Genomic DNA, 18503 nt, shown 5'->3' with positions numbered 1-18503 from the left:
TGCACCAATGAGCCCATGCAGCAGAAGGCTTCTAGTAACTCAGCTACAGCAAGTGTGTAGTGGAGCTGGATTTTGTCAATCTTTCTTTCCTCTGGAAGTGCCCAGCACCATCTGAAAATCTGCCTTAAGGGCTGTGTGATCCTCAGGGATGTATTCTTGGTTGGTGCAGGGCACTTTTGAGGGAATAAGAGATTGGCAAAAATCACTCCCCCATGTGAATGCTGATTGTGCTATTGCTGGGAAAACTTAGTGCAGCCTTAGTCAGGACATTGGCCAACAACAACAACAACAACAACAACAACAAAATAATTGGCTTGCTCAATTATCATCATTAAGGAAAAAGGACTCTCATTGTCATCAGTGGGGGGAGGTTATATATACATCCCCATTTTTAATGCAACTTGTCTGATGCTCCCTGACCGCTGCATTTGTGGGTTCATTGCCCACCACTGTTGGATGGTAAGACTTTTCTCCAACTCTAGTTTCCTTATATGAATGCATTCAATACAGTGTATCTAGATGTGCATCTAAATATACAGCCTATTGAAAATAGTGTGGAGCAGATGCATGGTGTCCTCAATCAAATATGCATTTGAATGGATTAGGATCCGAGAGCATCAATCTAGTTGCCTCAGCAATGGGAATGAATTCCTTCTCTCCCACCCCTCAACACACAGTATCTCTGTTTGGAGTCTTTTAAGAAAACATGCTGAATTCATGTACAGCTATCAAAGTGGGTCTGGAAGTCCTGCATTTGGCACATCTCCCACACATATCCTGCACTGCTCATGAACATTGTGATGGTGGGTGCTTCCATGATCGGTAGCCTGGGGCACCCCAGGCTGCCGATCATGGAAGCTCCCACCATCACACTTATGATGTTCACCTTTTCAGATGAACACCATAACCTTGAGCAGCACAGGAGAGGAAGGGAGTGATGCGCCAGGTGTGGGACTTGTGGAGCCTCTTTGGATGACGTACATGATTATGTCATTCTTTTAAAAAAATGTCTGAAGAGGGTTATTCTCTTGCAAGCATTTTTGGAACCTTTGTAAAGGGCTGCAAAAAGACGGGGGGGGGATATGTTTTCACAGCCTCTCACCTTCACCCTAACTATGAAATCTGAGGTACCTTCACTTGGAACAGCAGATGGCTGCTCGAAGATTTTCCTCACTCCATTGCTACCATCATATTGCCTTCTATGGTTTCATACCTTTGTAGAGTTTATCATTTCTAGAGAAGATACATTCTGTATCCGCCCCCTTTTGAGGTGAGGGTGGGGTTCATGACTAAAAACAAAGATTAAATAAACAAGTATCTTTTCATGGTCATTAAGGCTTTAGAAATTGAACAAAAATGATCAGAAGTTTATATATATATATATATATATATGAAATCACTGAAATAAATAAAAAGCAGAGTCCTCTAGCTTTCTGAACCTGATTAGAAGCTAAAGAGGCTGAAGGACAGTTTAGACAGAAATCAATTTGTATTTGACAAGTGCTAATATCTTTAGCAGACTGATGTGAATAACACCCTGCCACAACAACTCAAACTTCACTCTTTGGGGAAATAAATAAGACATCTGGAAGGTAATTTATATTGCTTCTTATTTATTGTAAGTGTTTTGGAACTACTCCCCACTCCTTTGCCTTTTCTAAAATATATATTAAATGTTTGCTACTTTTAAGTAATAGTGCAGTAATTTCTCTTTTATACACCAGTCCAGTGGAATAAGCAAAAAAAGAAGCTGCCACAGTTGAAGAGTATATTAGCACATTGATGCTTTCTGAAAGAGCTTTATAAATTCAGTACTTAAAATATAAATAAACAGCAAACCAACTGTCTTCCTGTTGCAAACCAGACCACAGGGAGTATGGGTGGTTGGGATATGTATCCAGATGTTTTCACTTTTAATCAGATTTTGATGTTTTGATCTCTTTAGAGAAGTCCAGAGATTAGCAGAAATATGTTCTGAAGCTGACCTGTTTATGCAGTTTGTTCCTCTTTCTTATCAGGCTCTGGTTTGTGAATTGATTCTGATGACATAATTGTCCCCCAGATCATATTGGAGAGTGACCAGGGAGTGCAGACAAAATTATCTTCTGTCATATAAGAGAACATAGCTCATTTGCTAAGTGTATGCTAAAATCATTAGATGGACTTATCTTTGAGTTTTTTTCCCCTTTTTAGATGCCTGAAATTATGCAATGTTTAATTTAAGAATAAATCTTCCTTTTGTATAAGTGTTCTTGATTTACCCCTGGTTTGTTCATACTTCTTATGAACTGCAAAGGCTTGCCAAATGTTGATGCATGTTATTTTGATGTAATATTGAGGAGCTGGAAAGCTACCTGTATTTCTGAAATGCTGTATTTCTGAAACACGGTTCAATGTGTGTGAAAGCTCTACCCATGTGGGTGTAAAGGAAATGGGGAGCAGTAGCAGAAATTAGTATTAGTCCCCAGAGTGAAATCTGGCTTGCATGTTTGAAAAGTCACCCATGAGTGTCTCTGAGAATAGCAGATTGTCAGATTACCTGAGCAGTGTATTATTCAAGTATTTCTATAGTACCTCTTCCTATTTCTTGCAGTTAGATGTCGTGGTTACTTCTCTGTTCGAATCTCCTGCGCTCCTTTCTCTTTCTTCTCTCTTTCTTCCTCTAAAAACTTTTAATAGCCCCTCTTTTAAGCACGATTGTGGAGTCACCTCCACAACCTTGCTTTCTACTCTTACTAATAATGATTGGTCAGAAGAATCCACACCACGGATAACCTATAACCCAATTTATCACCCCTTTTGACATACTGACCCATTGGTCACTTCTTGAATGTGCGTAAATGAAACCTACAAAAACTACATCATAGGTGTTTTGACCGAAACTCATGCAAACATTGTGGTTTGAACATGTTCTGTCCTAATTTTCAGCTGAAATTGGTCAAAGGTCGTTCCAGCTGGTATTGCTACCTGAAAATACATGTGCAAGTAAGCCTATCAGTTAGTCCTGGTCTATGAATTTATGTATACAGTAGAGGATATTTCCTGCCAATGGCAAGTATTCCCTTTCTCTGCCAAAGTACATGCCAAAAATCATTACTTTTAAAGATAATCATGTATTGCCAATGGGCTAAAAGTCTGTCTTGGACTGAAATCCACATCATGATTGTCCCCTATACAAACACTCCTTCATTTTGGTTTTATTTGAAATAATCAGCAATGGTAACTATATCTAGGGGCAAAGCCACCATTCATGCCCAGGTCCAAAGAACCCAGACTGCCATTCTGGTGCAACTGCCCCCACAGCCCATAGCTACGTCCCCACGTCGGACATCAGATGCATGGGACATGGCCAGACACAGAAACGGGTCCATTTGATAGGTAGAGAGATGCACTCCCAACCAGGCTGGGAACCCAGCGCTGGCTGAAGCACCTTGTGGATGGGGCCAAGCAGCCCTGTTTCTGCATCTGTCCACACATCCCGCACCAACATCAGACACAGGTGCATGGTTATGGCACACACGTGTACAACAACATGAATAGGGGCTGGAAGCAGTGAGTTGCAACCCAACCATCAGTGGCTTCCTAAGCCACTGACTATATCAACATTAGTCACTGACAAACTTAATCTTTAAAGCAGCCTGAATGTTAATGTGCTTGACTACACTTTCAGTCTTGCATTCAGCTGAGTTGCTTAAAGTTCCTAATTGCTGTTAAGAAAGAAAATGTAGAGGCTGATAGAAATGGCTTACTCAGTATGGTATCACATATTTTTTCTTACATGGAGTTCAGTCATTCCATTCAACCTTAACCTGAACTCTACATTTATGTAGAGTTCAGATAGTTGAGTTAAATCTTTGTTGATGTATTACAGGTGTGTGTGTGTGTGTGTGTGTGTGTGTGTGTGTGTGTGTGTGTGTGAGAAAGAGAGAGAGAGAGAGAGAGAGAGAGACACAGACACAGACACAGACACAGACAGACAGTCCAAATATAACTTGGAAACAATAACCCAGTATCTTGGATTGAAATTCCTTGGCATTTGAAATAAATCCATTCATGAAAACTTTAAGTTACGGCTATGACATTACAGGGCAGATTCTTCCCTAATTTGAAACAATGAATGCATTCTGTGGAATTTAAATGAAGCCGCTGTTCACTCATTAGGATGCAGGTCTGGCATGTAAATCCCCCAACCAGATCCCCCTCTAATAGGGCTCCTTCCTAGAATTACTAAAACTCTAAAGAGAAGCCCTTGTTAAAAACGATGCTCATTTGTATTGCACACGTGTTCCAAAAGGAGTTGAGGGACATCTCTGGACTATAAATATATCAGGAAGATTGTTGACAGTTTAAGCTGCCAAGCAGCTGATAAAATGTTGCCTCTCTAATCTAGGACTGCAGGGGATGTTACTTTGACTTTAATTCAAACTAGTTTTCAAATAGGGACTTTTCAGACTATTAGTGTTTCCTACATAGAGCTGCTATGAATGACTCTTAAAATAAACGAGCAACAAATTAGAATGTTTTAAAAGTAAATCTGCTTGAAACTCTAGGCATTTTAATACATATTATTATCCTGAAAACAGGCACTTTGGCACAAAATTTTGCAAAGCATGCAAGTGTTTCACAGCAAAAAAATGGGACAGCTTCTGAATAAGAAAGGAGTAATTTCTATGTAAGAATCAAGCTTGTTTTTTTTTTTAAAGCATGTGGGTGATGAGGAGAACTTGAACATTCAGCATGAAAGCAGATAGCTCTTTGAATGGATGCATAAATTTCAACCCATGTGGATGGGGAAGTGAAGCTGTACTCAAGAATTGGGAATGTAAAATGAAGCATGTCATGAATTGGATATTTGCAGGATTCTAATTAATAACAGTTTTGAAAACTCCTGCCATTTGGGACTTGATGCTCTGGCAGATGTTCAGCTGCTGTTGCAGCCTGTGTGGTATTTTTGAAGTGGCCCAGGGAAAGGAGATAACTTCAGAGAGCATTGCATTAAGCTCTAAAATCGAATAGGAAAGAGCACCTCAGAGACAACATAGTTTTCATCTGATTGTTCTTATAAGGGGGTTATCTCAACACTTAAAGAGAATGTGCTTTCTGAAAAGTTTGTATCGTCCTCCAAGAATGAATGAGTGAATGAATGAAGCATGCCACCATGATCTCTGTGGCATGCTGAAGGGTATGATGGTATAACTGGCAACACAGCAACTAATATGTCAGTAGTGTCTCAGTTATGAAAACTCATTGTGAGACCTCTCTCTCTCTCTCTCTCTCTGGCATACCCGTCGTTAATCCCATACATGGCAGCTCTCACGAGAGTTCGTGAACAGCTGCCCAGATAGCGATGGGGATGGAAGAGAAAATGGTGGGGGCTGCCGTTGGTGGGTGGGCAAAGAAAACAGTGGCGAATGGTAGCGGGCAGCCGGGCAGCCAAAGAAGGCGGCGGGCAGGTGGGAAGAAGGCGGCGGTAGCAGGGGGTGGGCGGGGAAGAAGACAGTCATCAGGCAGGCAGGGAAAAATATGGCTGGTGGGTGGGTGGGGAATAAGAGGGCTGGTGAGCAGGGAAGAAGGCAGCAGGCGAACAGGAAGGAAGAAGGAGGGCGGGGTGGGGAAAGAAGAAGGTAGCAGGGGTGGGTGGGCAAAAAAGCGGCTGCAAGGGGGGAGAAAGTGGTGGTGAGGAACTAGAGGCACAGATGCTCTGCTCCTGGCCCAGCTAGTATTAGATATTACGCGATTATGAGTGCATCCAGTTGGATGCTTCACTTTTTTCTTTGAACAGATACCCATGTCATATAACAAATTTCTTGTGGAAGTCTCCTCATTTTCAGAAGTGGTTTGCCACAAAGCATAAGGATTGGGAACTGGTGTTCCAGAAACACAACCTCAAAGCCTTCCTTGATGCATGGAACCACTTCTGTTGTTCTTTAGATTCCAGACATCTCTTCCTCTCCTCCTCCTCCTCCTTTATATATTCATTTCTTTTACATATTTATGCCTCGCCTTTCAATTTCAGGGATTCTTGAAGCACCTAAAAAACATAAAACTATTGGTACAAACTTAACAGATAAAATGACTACAAATTCACTTCAGCAGTAGATACATCAATTATACACATCAGTATACAGACAAGTACATAGAACATAGGAAGCTGCTTTATACTGAGTCAGACCATTGATCTATCTAGCTCAGTATTGTCTACACTGTATTTGACATATTCATATACCGCCTTATACACACACAAATATACATATACAATGTTCATAATCCAAGTTACAATATAAAAATAAAACAAGCAAAACACTTTCACATAATAAAAACAATTAAAAACAATTCACAGAGAAAAACAAACAGTTTAACATTTGTTTTAACTAAAAGCCTGAGAAAACAGGTGTGTCTTAAGAATCTTTAAAAAGCAATCAGAGATGGAGAAGGTCTTATTTTGACAGGCAGTGCATTCCAAAGACACGGAACAGCCACAGAGTAGGCCTGAACCTGAGTCACCACCAGACAAGCTAGTGACAACTGTAACCAGACCTCCCCAGATGATCTTAATAGGTGGCAGGGATCATGACAAAGGAGGCAGTCTCTTAAGTACCCTGGACCTAAGCCATTCAAGAAAGAGTCGCTCCTAGCCTGGAGATGCCAGGGAGACACCTCAGTGATACAAGTTAGCTACAGCATACTAAATGCACCACCACCCCACGCGCACAAAAAAAAACCCCATCCATTTCAAAGTGCTTTCCAGTTCAACTAATTTTTTTTAGTACTGAGACTTGCATCAATAAGAAAATTACAGAAAGAGACAAGAACACAAAATAAATCAGTTATGCTAAACTGGCATCAAGACACCTCTAGAATTTACCAAACACACTTAAAGGATTACACTGTACTAGCAGTATGTCTCACCAGTTGTTTTCAGTTTTCAACGTTTTGCATGGACCACCAATATTCACCACTTCAAAACGTCCTTGCACAGTGTGTTGCATCTCCTTTATTACTTTTAGGTACTTCAGGGAACCTGTAATTAAAATGGGATGTGTGATGAAACAAGCCAATATACATGCTAAGTAAGATTCCCATTTATATGCATCATCTTAGTCACTTTTACATTGCTTATTTCAAAAATGCCCAAATCTATGATTTTATCTTTATCTTTTTAAAAAGTCAATGTGATTTATGAGAGATAGTAATTTAGCAAAACATTTGTTGACTTTTAAATTGCTTGTATTTAAGGGCTGCAAATTAAGAATCCAAGGCCTGTTCAGACATACAAAACATGCACAGATGAGTACATGGGGGCATGCTGGCTCTGCCCCCAGACCTCCACATGTTTGAAATCCCATCTGCACAGGGTATACACATCACAACATGCATTGTCTCTGTATATAAAATCATTACCCTCATACACAGAGCCTACACATGTTGGGACATATGTGTGCAGGTAAGATCGTGCAGGAGTGGAGGTTAGCCAAAAGATGTGATCCTAAGACTACCATCACCATCCACATTAATCTGTTCTAGCACTGGCAGCAACATTTCAAAAAGATGAAATTTGAGTTTGTCACAACCCCAGCCTTGAACAATAGAGCAGAGTCTGATCTGATCCTGAGGAGTGGGGAGCAGTTGCACCAGAAAAGCCAGTCCAGGGCCCATTTCCAGCCTTGACATCATCTGGGAGACACTGCCAGAGACCCTAGAACAAGAGATACTGGAATCAGCATTTACTGAGTTTAAGCCTGCCCCAAACCAGCCTCTTCAACTCTTCTATGCCAAGTACCCCAAGCCCACATACTCGTGCTGAAAATGGGCCAGGAAAGACTTGACAGACTGGAGGAGGAGTGCTAGACTCTGGGCCAGAGGACTGCCCCTTTAAATCTCCTAGCTCTCTAGGTAAGGAAGCAGAGCCTGAGAAGGTAATCTCTACATGGGAGCATTTAAAATCTCATTCCATCTCTGGCCCTTGTCAGATCCAGTTGCTCACTTGGAGCTCTCCAAGGTTCTGCAACCTTGATTGCCTTGCCTTGCCTTGCTTTATCTTACTTCATGGGTTGTTGACAGTATGACAGAACAGAGTTGAGTTTCAGGAGGCAGATATTTGTCAATGAAAGACCCTTCTGTGAACCGAAGGAGCATTACACTTGTGCAAGGACCCTTGTGCAATATAATTTCTGTTCATGAAAGCAGCTTCTACACCCATGGTTCCTTCAAGGAGAAACATAAAAGAAATTTCAAGAAAAGCCAAACTTCTCTGGAGGTTTCTATACATCCCTTCATGCTTGGAATGACTGTATTGACTTTCACCAAGAGAGGGAACAATAAAATTTTCTTTTAAACATAAAGCAAAGCAAAAGCATAAAGTCTTTTAAACATAAAGCAAAGCAATTTGGGATCTAGGCACAGAAATCATAAACTCTGGAGATGTTGCTAAAAGCAATTTTAGACTGCAGTGTAATAATGCAAATGGTGATGTGGAATGCATTGAATACTGTAATGCACAGAGCTGAACTCCATGATTCCCAAAGAATGGCTAAGAACTAATGAAAATGAGATTAGGATAAGCAAGAAAATATTGGTTGCTGGCAAAAGAGAGAATGTCAAAAGCTCAAGTGGTTGGATTTTTCAGTAGTGTCACATTATATGCATTATGGCTATCTGCACCTTTTAAAAATGTCCTACTTTTTATCAAAGGCACATTACAGAATGTTGGTGCAGATATAGGAATATATTCACATGAGATCTTGGAATCTTTGGCTGTAGATAAAACATGTAAAGAGTATAGAGTTCATTAAGAGCTATTGCTCTGATAATGGTCCCTGTACTCAACTGGGGGATCTTTTGTTGGCTGTACAATAGTTAGGTATAAATGCATTTTGCAAGGAGATTCACACAATTATGTTTTCATATCTTGCATGTAATGTGCTCATTTTAAAATTTATTCCCTGACATATTATGACATATGACAATTATGACATATGACATCTAGAATTTCTAGTATATATTAGATACCATGGCTAGAATACTTTTGCCATATTCTTATCAATGGGAAGAAGAACCTATATGGTAAGTGTATCACTTGATCACCACCACTTGCCAACTGCACTTTGAGGACTCAGTGCTTAGTTTCTAAAGCCAGAGGTAGCTTCCTGGACATCACAGACTCTGATATGGAAGCCTTCTGATGTCAGATAGTTGCTTTCTGCTGTTATGGGAGAGGTACCTCTCCTTGATCACTACATTTATGTTTTTGGACTGAATGTTGGCAGTGAATACAGGTTTTCAGGGTCAAGGTCTTATGACGACCCCTGCCCAAATTAAGCCCTACAATGTAGCAAAGATTTGCATGTAACCTGTTGATGGGAATAAATTTATCCTTTAACTGTTATGCTTCCTTACCAGAGAGATGTGTAGAGGCAGGTCATATTTGACTCCTCACCATAAGCTGACTCCCCAAAAGTCACCTCTGGGATGAAAAATCATCATATGACAAGACCCTTAGAGCAATCTAAACATAGTACAATGCAAGATATAGCAGCACTGAAAGTGAATAGGACATAAATACAGTATAAAAGAATCAAGGCTGTGATTCTAAGCCACTTATGTGAAAGGAAGTATGTTGAGGATTGGGATGTTAAAAGAGAAAGAATGAAATAATGGAAATAGGCATTCATTTTCATTTTTGAAGTGCACATTTGACAGTCTGTCTTCTATAATAAATTTCTCCTGCATGTCTGCAGAAGTTTAGAGATTGGTGACATCACTTAAAGGGAAAGAACTGAACATTGAAAAGCTCTGCCAGTAACAAACTAGAATTTCACTGTAGAGGAAGAGCAAAAAGGCAACTTCTGTGTCTGGTGATACCAATTTAACTTCTAAAAGTGTCTAGCTTCATTGTCAATGCAGTTTCTCTAAACTAGACCTTGAACTGGTGACATTGGTGTCTAGCTTGTGATCGCAAAGAGCAACACATTAAAGTTAATGATGATATTTCAGTTGACATTTTGGTAGTTTACAGGTTTTTACTTGGCTTTTTCTAGCTAGACTATAGTAATGAATGTGGTAAAGGGTAAGGAAGAGTTTAGAAATAGTAATACTTGAAAAGGTCATCATGATTTCTCTTCCTTGACTCCTCAAGGTGCTGAGTTACATTCATTTAGATGAACTGTATATTATAAATATATTTCTATTGGCATGTACATAATTTCTAATACACTGTTTATATTGCATAGCACCAGTATCTCACTGAAATAATTTTGCCAAATGACCTACATAGACAAGACTGTCGCTCTATACATGTTGTGCTTCCAGCTGTTCTTTTATATAGCCTGTTCAGCTGTTGATGGCATATCAACTATTGAGGGTATATCTTTCTCTCTCTGCCAATACCAAACATAGATAAGAGGAAAGGGAAAAGGACTAGACGTTTTCTCCACAGTGAGGCTCCACATTTTGTTGGGCCCAAGGGCAAGACAGCCTCAGTTGGCCCACTTTCTCCTCACCACCATTGCTACTCACAGCTATTGCTCAGTAGCGTAGGGAGGCTGATGGTGGTCCGTTTGAGGCCACTGCAGCCGCCTGGCCCCGCCCCCACATCTGACATCAGACACAGGGGCCAGGCTAGCCATGCCCCCGTGTCTGCCGCCTTAAAGGCAGGGAGAGCTGTTCAGGCCATGCTGCCAATGCAGCGCAGGCTGATCTCTCTCCTAAATGGGGCCCCGTTTGGAAGAGAGATCAATCAGCCCCACTGCATTGGCAGTAAGATCAGAGCAGCTCTCCCTGCCTTTAAGGCAGAGATAGTCCCTCCAGCTGTGCTGCCAACGCAGCATGGGTCAATTATGGCTCCAGGCGCGGCTGTGCAGCCCCGTTTGGGACCAACATAACACCCTCCATGCAGGGGGCATGCCTGGGGCCATGCTCGCGGCCTCTGATTGATGGCGGCCCAGGTTCTTTGAACCCATTTGCCCAATGGTGGCTCTGCCCCTGCTATTGCGCCTCCTCCTCACCCCCACTGCTGCCACCATTTGCTTGCCAGGGGAAGAGCCACAAATAAGGAAGTGATGGCAGCTGCTTTCCCCCCTCCACAATGCCATTGTTGATCACTTGTACAACCACTTCTGAACCAGGCAGAAAGTGTAAGGCTGATAAGGAGAAGCAGTTCTTGAGGAGTGGGTCCTCTGCTCAGGAACATGCCTTGCCCAGCCATCTAATTTCTGATGCCAACCCTGCTTGTCTGATTACAGTGTCTCCTCTCCTCTCTCAAGCAAGTGATTCTGCTTGCCTCCACTTCTCCTTTCAGAATGGTTGTATGTGTATGAGAAACAAAGGAACTCTTTTCCAGTCCAGCAAAGTCAAACAAGCTGCTTTCACATTCATATCACCTGTGTGAAATTTGGCAGCTCGTGAGCTTGCTCCTTGAGCTGGAACACTGCCTGGAATGGAGAGACTAGTATCAGCAGTCAAGGAATCAGAAAAATACATCTTTATAATCAGTAGCTCACTAAAATGAATGGGCTCTTGTGAAGTGCATGGATCTTTGGTTAGTGATGAGGATGTATGAAAAAAGTCAACTTTTTAATGAAAAGCATTTCTTTCCCAGTCATCATTAGGAAGAAGTTTATTTATTTTGCAAATATCATACTAAAGTATTGCTTAAGATCAGTAGAAAATCTACAGACCAGTTGAAGTTAGATCTCTCCTTAAGAAAATTAGAGCTGTTTTAGCCTCTAGTAAATATTGTATGAAATGTAAATTATTTCAATGTTGAGTTCCTTGGAGAAAGCATGATGAAAACTGGCATATGCAATTGGCTCATACATATGGACATAATAAGGCTGTGCACATGAGCAGCCCTACCAAGGTTAGGGCAGCCCTACCTGGATAGGGTAGCTTGTGTGAAGCACAGGGATCAAGCCGATCCCAGTGCTTCCTCCCTTGGTAACCTGTTTTGTTTTTAGTTGGGCTTTAACCTAGGTTAGGGGGTGCGAGTGTGCCCTTTATCTCAGATCTGGGGTCATGTATATGCTTGGGCTGTAAAAACTTGCAGACCGAGCAAACACAGAGTCAGGTGCCTAGAGCACCCAATTCTTGGCAGAATCCCCCAATGCACTTCACTCATCATACAGTGAATTGTGGGATTCCTGGAGGCTGGGGAAACAAGTCCCAGACTCCAGAGTTCTGTGCTACACGGAGCAGCATGGTTCGTGTGGACGTGCAATGGTGCGCTGAAGAGGAGTGAATGGATTGTCAGGGGGGGGGGGAGGTAGGTTCAACCCTGCCTACCTTCCCCACCCTGGAAACGGTCATGTGCATGACCTTAATATTTTTTATAATGTGATCAAGCGCCATCATTTCTACAGGATGCTGAAACATGATGTAATGTAAGTTAGCTTCTGCAACATATGCTGACCTTTGCCTGTGTCAGTCATTTGGTATTCTGTTCAGAACTATTTGCGGGAGGTGGGGGTAGCCTGGAAAAATCAGTATCATTAATATTTTGTGTTCATGCCTCTTACTGAGAACTGTTTTAGCAAAGTGGCTAAATGTTCCTTATTGAGATCTGATGGAGGGGAGTTGTTGAAATCCCAGGTAGTTCTCTCACATGGCTGGTGCTGTGGCAGATGAAACCAACTACAATTCCTGAGGGGCAGTATTAAAATGTGTATGCCTATGGCACCTTCAGTGCTCTCCTGTCAAAATTATAATCTGGGAGATAGCTCTCAGAAAACAGATTACGTTTTCTAACCTTTCTCCAAGAAAACTCATGAATTCCTAGCCATTTACAAATTGATCCAATTATAGCCTTGCTCGAAACCAGATAAGGTGGAACATTGTCCTTTTGACTCCTTTTGCTTCAGCTGTTAAAACAAAAATCAGCACTGGAAATATAATAGGCAGTGTCATTTCTCTGAGGGAGATGGTTGGATTCAAGTTATGAATATGAATAAAAATACTGTATCGATATACCACTTTTCAACAAAAGTTCCCCAAGCGGTTTAGATAGATGGAGAGAGAGAGAGAGAGAGAGAGAGAGAGAGAGAGAGAGAGAGAGAGAGAGAATGTCTCCCTGTCCCCAAAGGGCTCACAATCTAAAAAAGAAACATAAACACCATGAACAGCTGCTGGAGAGATGCTGTGCTAGGGATGGATAGGGTCAGTTGCCCTCCCCCTGCTCAATAAGGAGAATCGCCTCTTTAAAAAGGAAAGGGAAGGAAACGAAAGATTGTGCCATCGAGTCAGTGTTGACTCCTAGCAATCACATTCTATGTGATTTTCTTGATAGAATACAGGAGTGGTTTACTAGTGCCTCCTCCCACACAGTATGAGATGATGCCTTTCAGCACCTCCCTATATCACTGCCGCCCAATATAGGTGACTACAAATGTATCTACTAGGCACAGTCTGGGCAGCACACGGTGGGGATTTGAACTAACAGCCTCTTGCACTCTCGGCAAGCTGCTTCCTCGCTGCACCACCACACCTTTAAAAAGGTGCCTCTTACTCAGTTAGCAGGGACTGAGTTAAGAGTTAACTTTTCTTTGATATCAGAAAGGTATGAGGGATGGGGATGGTGACTCTCTGAAGCTGAGATGAGTTTATGAACATCTACTAGCACTCATAAATGCTGCAGAAAGTATCTAGAATACTTACTAGAAATGCTAAAGATATACTGGAAATTCATAACAGAGGTGCATCTAAAATTAGGAAAAATATGTAGTGCTTACAATTTGAAAAACATTTTTCTTTTCCTTATAAGTGAGATTACCCATCATTAATGTGTGAGATTACATTATTGTTTTGTGGCCATCCAGTGTAACCATGATAACTAGGCCTTTTTCCTCATTCATTAAATTGGCAAAATGCCTAGTAAACTTCTTGAGATACTGACTTTCCTTTTTCTTCAGGTTAAATTCCTGCAAAGGTGAAGAGTCTTTAAAAGAAATCTGACTTAACATGTTTTAAGCTAAAGAGGTTACAATATGAAACAAGCAGTGGACTAGGGGTGTGCAATTCGGTATTTTTGGTGTTTTGGTTCGGACCCAAACCGAAACACCCCTGTTCTGTTCTGTGCCCGAATTTTGCTCACCCGAATCACCCCCGATTCGGTTCAGATTTGGATTTACCCGAATCTGAATCGATTCGGGTAAGAAAAATGGGTCCTGGGGCCAAAAGAGTGGGGTGGGGTGGTAGTGCCCAATGGGTGGAGGCTACCACCCAAATTTCAGGGGGATTGGGCAAAGGGCTGATTTTTGGTGATTTTTTGAAGTTTTAGTGTCTTTGGGGCAGATCGGGGGCAGAAAGTGGGATCTGGGGCAGAAGAGTTGGGTGGGGTGGTAGTGCCTAATGGGTGGAGGCTACCACCCCAACTGCAGAGTGATTGGGCAAAGGGCTGATTTTTGATGAATTTCTGAAGTTTACGCGTTTTTAAGGTTTCCCCCCATTAGGTAGAATAGGGGGTGTATCGCTTCACGTTGGGGGGAAAGGGGTGGCCTAGAGTGGTGTGGGGTTGGTGGTAGTGCTGGGTAGGCGCAAGGAAGCTACCTGAATTTTTTCAAAGGATTTGGGCAGAGGGCTGATTTTTGGTTAATTGTTGAAGTTCATGTCTCTAAGGTTTAGATTCTATGATAGCAAATTAGAGTGGATTCATGGTGTGTCATTAAAAATCTCATTTGCTATCATAGAATCCACACTCAGAATACCTCAGAAACAACAGAAGCCTGTACGCCATGGGTTAGAAACCCATGGGGGTGGTTGGCACCCTATGTGCACTACACCACCACTCGCTCTGGGCCACTCCAGCATCCCCCAAGTGCACTTATGGGGCTGCTGAAAGCTCCATTCTATTATAATTTATGAGGAAAAACCTTAAAGACGCGTAAAGTTCAACTATTAACCAAAAATCAGCCCTCTGCCCAAATCCTTTGAAAAAATTCAGGTAGCTTCCTTGCCCCTACCCAGCACTACCACCAACCCCACACCTCTTTAGGCCACCCCTTTCCCCCCGACGTGAAGCAATACACCCTCCATTATACTTAATGGGGGAAAACCTTAAAGACGCGTAAACTTCAGAAATTCACCAAAAATCAGCCCTCTGCCCAATCACTCTGAAATTGGGGTGGTAGCCTCCACCCATTGGGCACTACCACCCCACCCCACTCTTTTGGCCCAGATCCCACGTTATGCCCCCTAGCGGCCCCAAATACACTAAAACTTCAGAAATTCACCAAAAATCAGCCCTTTGCCCAATCACTCTGCAATTGGGGTGGTAACCTCCACCCATTAGGCACTACCACCCCACCCCACTCTTTTGGCCCCAGGACCTTTTCAATTAAAGTAAAAGGAAAGCAATTTCTGCATTGAAATCAATGGAGGCAAAAAGGCGGGAAATTCAAAGAGAAGTCAAACTGAAAATGGAGGGGGAAGAAGACAAGGCTGGCACTTTTCTAGGGCACAAAAAGGAGACCCAAAACACCCAAAAAATTCGGACCCAAAACAGGGGTGATTCGTTTCGGGTCCGAAAATTATCGGGTCTCATCATGGGTGATTCGGTTCAGCTCCGAATCACCCGAAATTGGTCGTTTTGGGCACAGATCGTTCTGTGCCCGAAACATTTTGCACATCCCTACAGTGGACTATGCTAAAATAATGAAAACACTAAATTTTCTTTAGTGAGCTATTTTCAATATTTCAGAGTAACAAGGGGGAAATCATTTTTCTATGAATACTATTTGATTATGTTATTCATCAGATGTCATACTCAAATGTGATGTGTGCAACTTTATTGATTTTGTGGTTATTTTTATAGTATTGTTTTTATCTTTGATTGTATGCTGCCCTAGGGTCTTTAAGCTGAAAGGGAGATTATAAATTAATGAAATGCATGAATAAACTAAATAAACTGAAGCTGATTATCAGGTCATGAAAAGTCCCAACTAATTTGCAGAACAGACATTTTTGTACTATAATCATATGAACTAAGGTTTATCAAACTTTCTGTCTCCAGGGAATTATTTCCTTATCAGCTTCTCTGTGAGGAACTCCTATGTACTGCCAAGGATTCTGGGACATTTTCAAGTACATACATAGTTAATATTGGGCACTGGAAAGGTTGATGAGAGTACTCCTATTTTTATGTAAGTAAGTAATAATTTAGTAGTGACCAGTCAACATACACACCAAAATATAAATCAGCATGAAACAACACAAAATCAAAACAGGACAACTAGATAACAAAACATCAGGTTATACAAAAATCTCAGTTACAACTACACAGTTGTTCCCGTCTCAGTTTACAGGCTGCTGCACAGCATCTTGTTGTCCCCACTGTGACAGCTGCATGTTGATCTGCCAAAAGATAGGAGATGTAATACTCTTCTGATTGACCAGGTCTATTTTTAAAAAATGGTCCGATCCAGATAGTATGAATAGGCATAATGTAAAAGACCCGAAATGTTACCCAAACCACATGGACATAACCGGATCCTTAGCAGTATCCCCTTAAATCTGCCATCCTAAATGGCAGAAGGCAAGGAATTAAACCGCACCAGTGAAAAGGCTCTCCTCTGATTTAAGGTGGTCAAGTGGGTGAGGTATGCTGCTGGCCGGGGTAGTTTGAAAAACCACCTAAAGTACTACTGGTGATAACCAGACTTAAATCCAATTGCTTTTCCATATCTACCACATGCTGTTTAATCATTTCTTTGGCAGCATCATGACCCAAAGCCAATAACTACTGTGGCGAGAAGTTGTATATCTGCCCAAATTGTCATAGAGGCTCTGGGACCAGGATGAGTGAAACTCATCTTTCAGAACCAAGGGGGCAAGGCCCTGGGGCAGGCATATAATTTAAGCCAGTACGAAGCCACACCTATGCCTCAACTCTGATCAACCCTGTTTCTAAACAGAAGATAGCATTCGATACACACCTGGGGACTTGGAAAATGGCACGAAGAAATCCAGATTATACCAATTCTAAAGGCTTAAAATTACAGGTGGGACAAATCTGGACCCTGTACAACATTTGTGCCAGTATTTTAGCCTGATATACCCTAACTGCCGCAGGGATGTAATGTGGAAGAATTTGAGTACAGCAGATGCACTCCTCTGCGCACTTTCTGCCGTGTATTCACATTGTGGGTACCATGAACCTTTTGCATGAAAAACTAGACCCAGGTACTTATAGGTCTTAACCTGCTCAAACCTGCACCCATTAATTTCCCATTTATGATCTTTCGGTCTCTTGGAAAATACAATGACCTTGGTCTTTTGTGTATTTATAACTAGTAACTCATCTTGACAGAACTGTGTGAGTTTTCATAGCACCCTCCTCATACCAACTAGCATTCTTGAAAGTATAGCCGCGTCATTGGCGTAAAGTAAAATCAAGATGGGTCTACCAGCTAGCTTAGGTTGATGGATGTCAGGATTGTCTAAGAGAGGGATTAAGAAATTAATGTAAAACTTGAACAGAAAGGGAGCTAGAATACATCCTTGCTTAACCCCCTTCTGCATAGCAACAGGTTCAGACAGGTGGCCTTTATTATTACACTTTACTCTCAATGAGGTGTTTTCGTATTTGGTTGAGGAAGAGTAATCGTGGGTCTATAGATGTATTGGCCAATTTGCTCCAGAGTTGAGATCTAGGGATAGAATAAAAAGTGGCTTTGAAATCAATAAATGCCACATATAAGGAGGAGGAATTGCTGGTATACTTTTCCACTAAGAGGTTATTCACACAATCGAAAACTGTGTTCTACTCAGGTTTGGGAGCTGTGTGTACTCCCAATTATTGATTGTGTGGAGGCAAGGTTAGAGGAAAACCTGGGTAGAAGTGATTGTGTGGAAGCAAGGTTAGAGGAAAACCTGGGTAGCTTTTTCTCCTACCTTGCTTCCACACAATCACTTCTACCCATGTTTTCCTCTAACCTTGCTTCCACACAATCAAAAATTGGGAGTAGACACAGTTCCCAAACCCAGGTAGAACACAGTTTTCGATTGTGTGAATGACCTCTGGGTAGAACACAGTTTTCAATTGTGTGAATGACCTCTAAGAGCTGGGTCTCACGATCCGTGAGACCCGGTTTCTGAGAAACTGCGAGGAGAGCGGGCTAAGCCCGCTCTCCCCACAGATGAGCGGGCAGGGAGCCCTGGGCAGCTGGATCGGCCGCCCACACGGTTGCCGGCTCCGTGACAGATCGGGCAGGAGTGGGGGGAGCGGGGGCTGCATGCCCCCTGCAAGCCCCAGTATGCCCTGCGCGAACACACAGGGCATACTGGGGAGACCCCCGGAGCCAGGAGGCGGCTTTTCGCCTCCCGGCCAGAGGTCTACTTGTGAGTAGGCGTGGTGCGAAGCCGCGCCATGGCTACTCACGATCGTAAAAAGCAGGTTTGCTGGAGCGCTCGCTCCGCAAACCTGCTTTTTAGCAGGGGTTCTCGAGCGGGTTACCCGTTCAAGAACCATTGGGCTCGGCTGTGAGCCTGGTGATTCTTACGATCAACAAATATCG

The 18503-nt window shown here is 42.2% G+C and overlaps 1 protein-coding gene and 1 long non-coding RNA gene across 4 annotated transcripts in view; both read left to right on the top strand.

Moving 5' to 3' along the window:
* KCND2 (potassium voltage-gated channel subfamily D member 2) overlaps positions 1–18503 on the top strand; it is a 506409-nt gene that overhangs the window by 262154 nt on the left and 225752 nt on the right. The window lies entirely within an intron of this gene.
* Positions 1–18503, top strand: part of LOC128326632 (uncharacterized) — a 51927-nt gene that overhangs the window by 22984 nt on the left and 10440 nt on the right. The gene's annotated exons all lie outside the window — the stretch shown is intronic.

The sequence above is a fragment of the Hemicordylus capensis genome, chromosome 5 (assembly GCF_027244095.1).
Source record: "Hemicordylus capensis ecotype Gifberg chromosome 5, rHemCap1.1.pri, whole genome shotgun sequence".
NCBI lineage: Eukaryota > Metazoa > Chordata > Lepidosauria > Squamata > Cordylidae > Hemicordylus > Hemicordylus capensis.
This window is presented reverse-complemented; position numbering and strand designations above follow the sequence as displayed.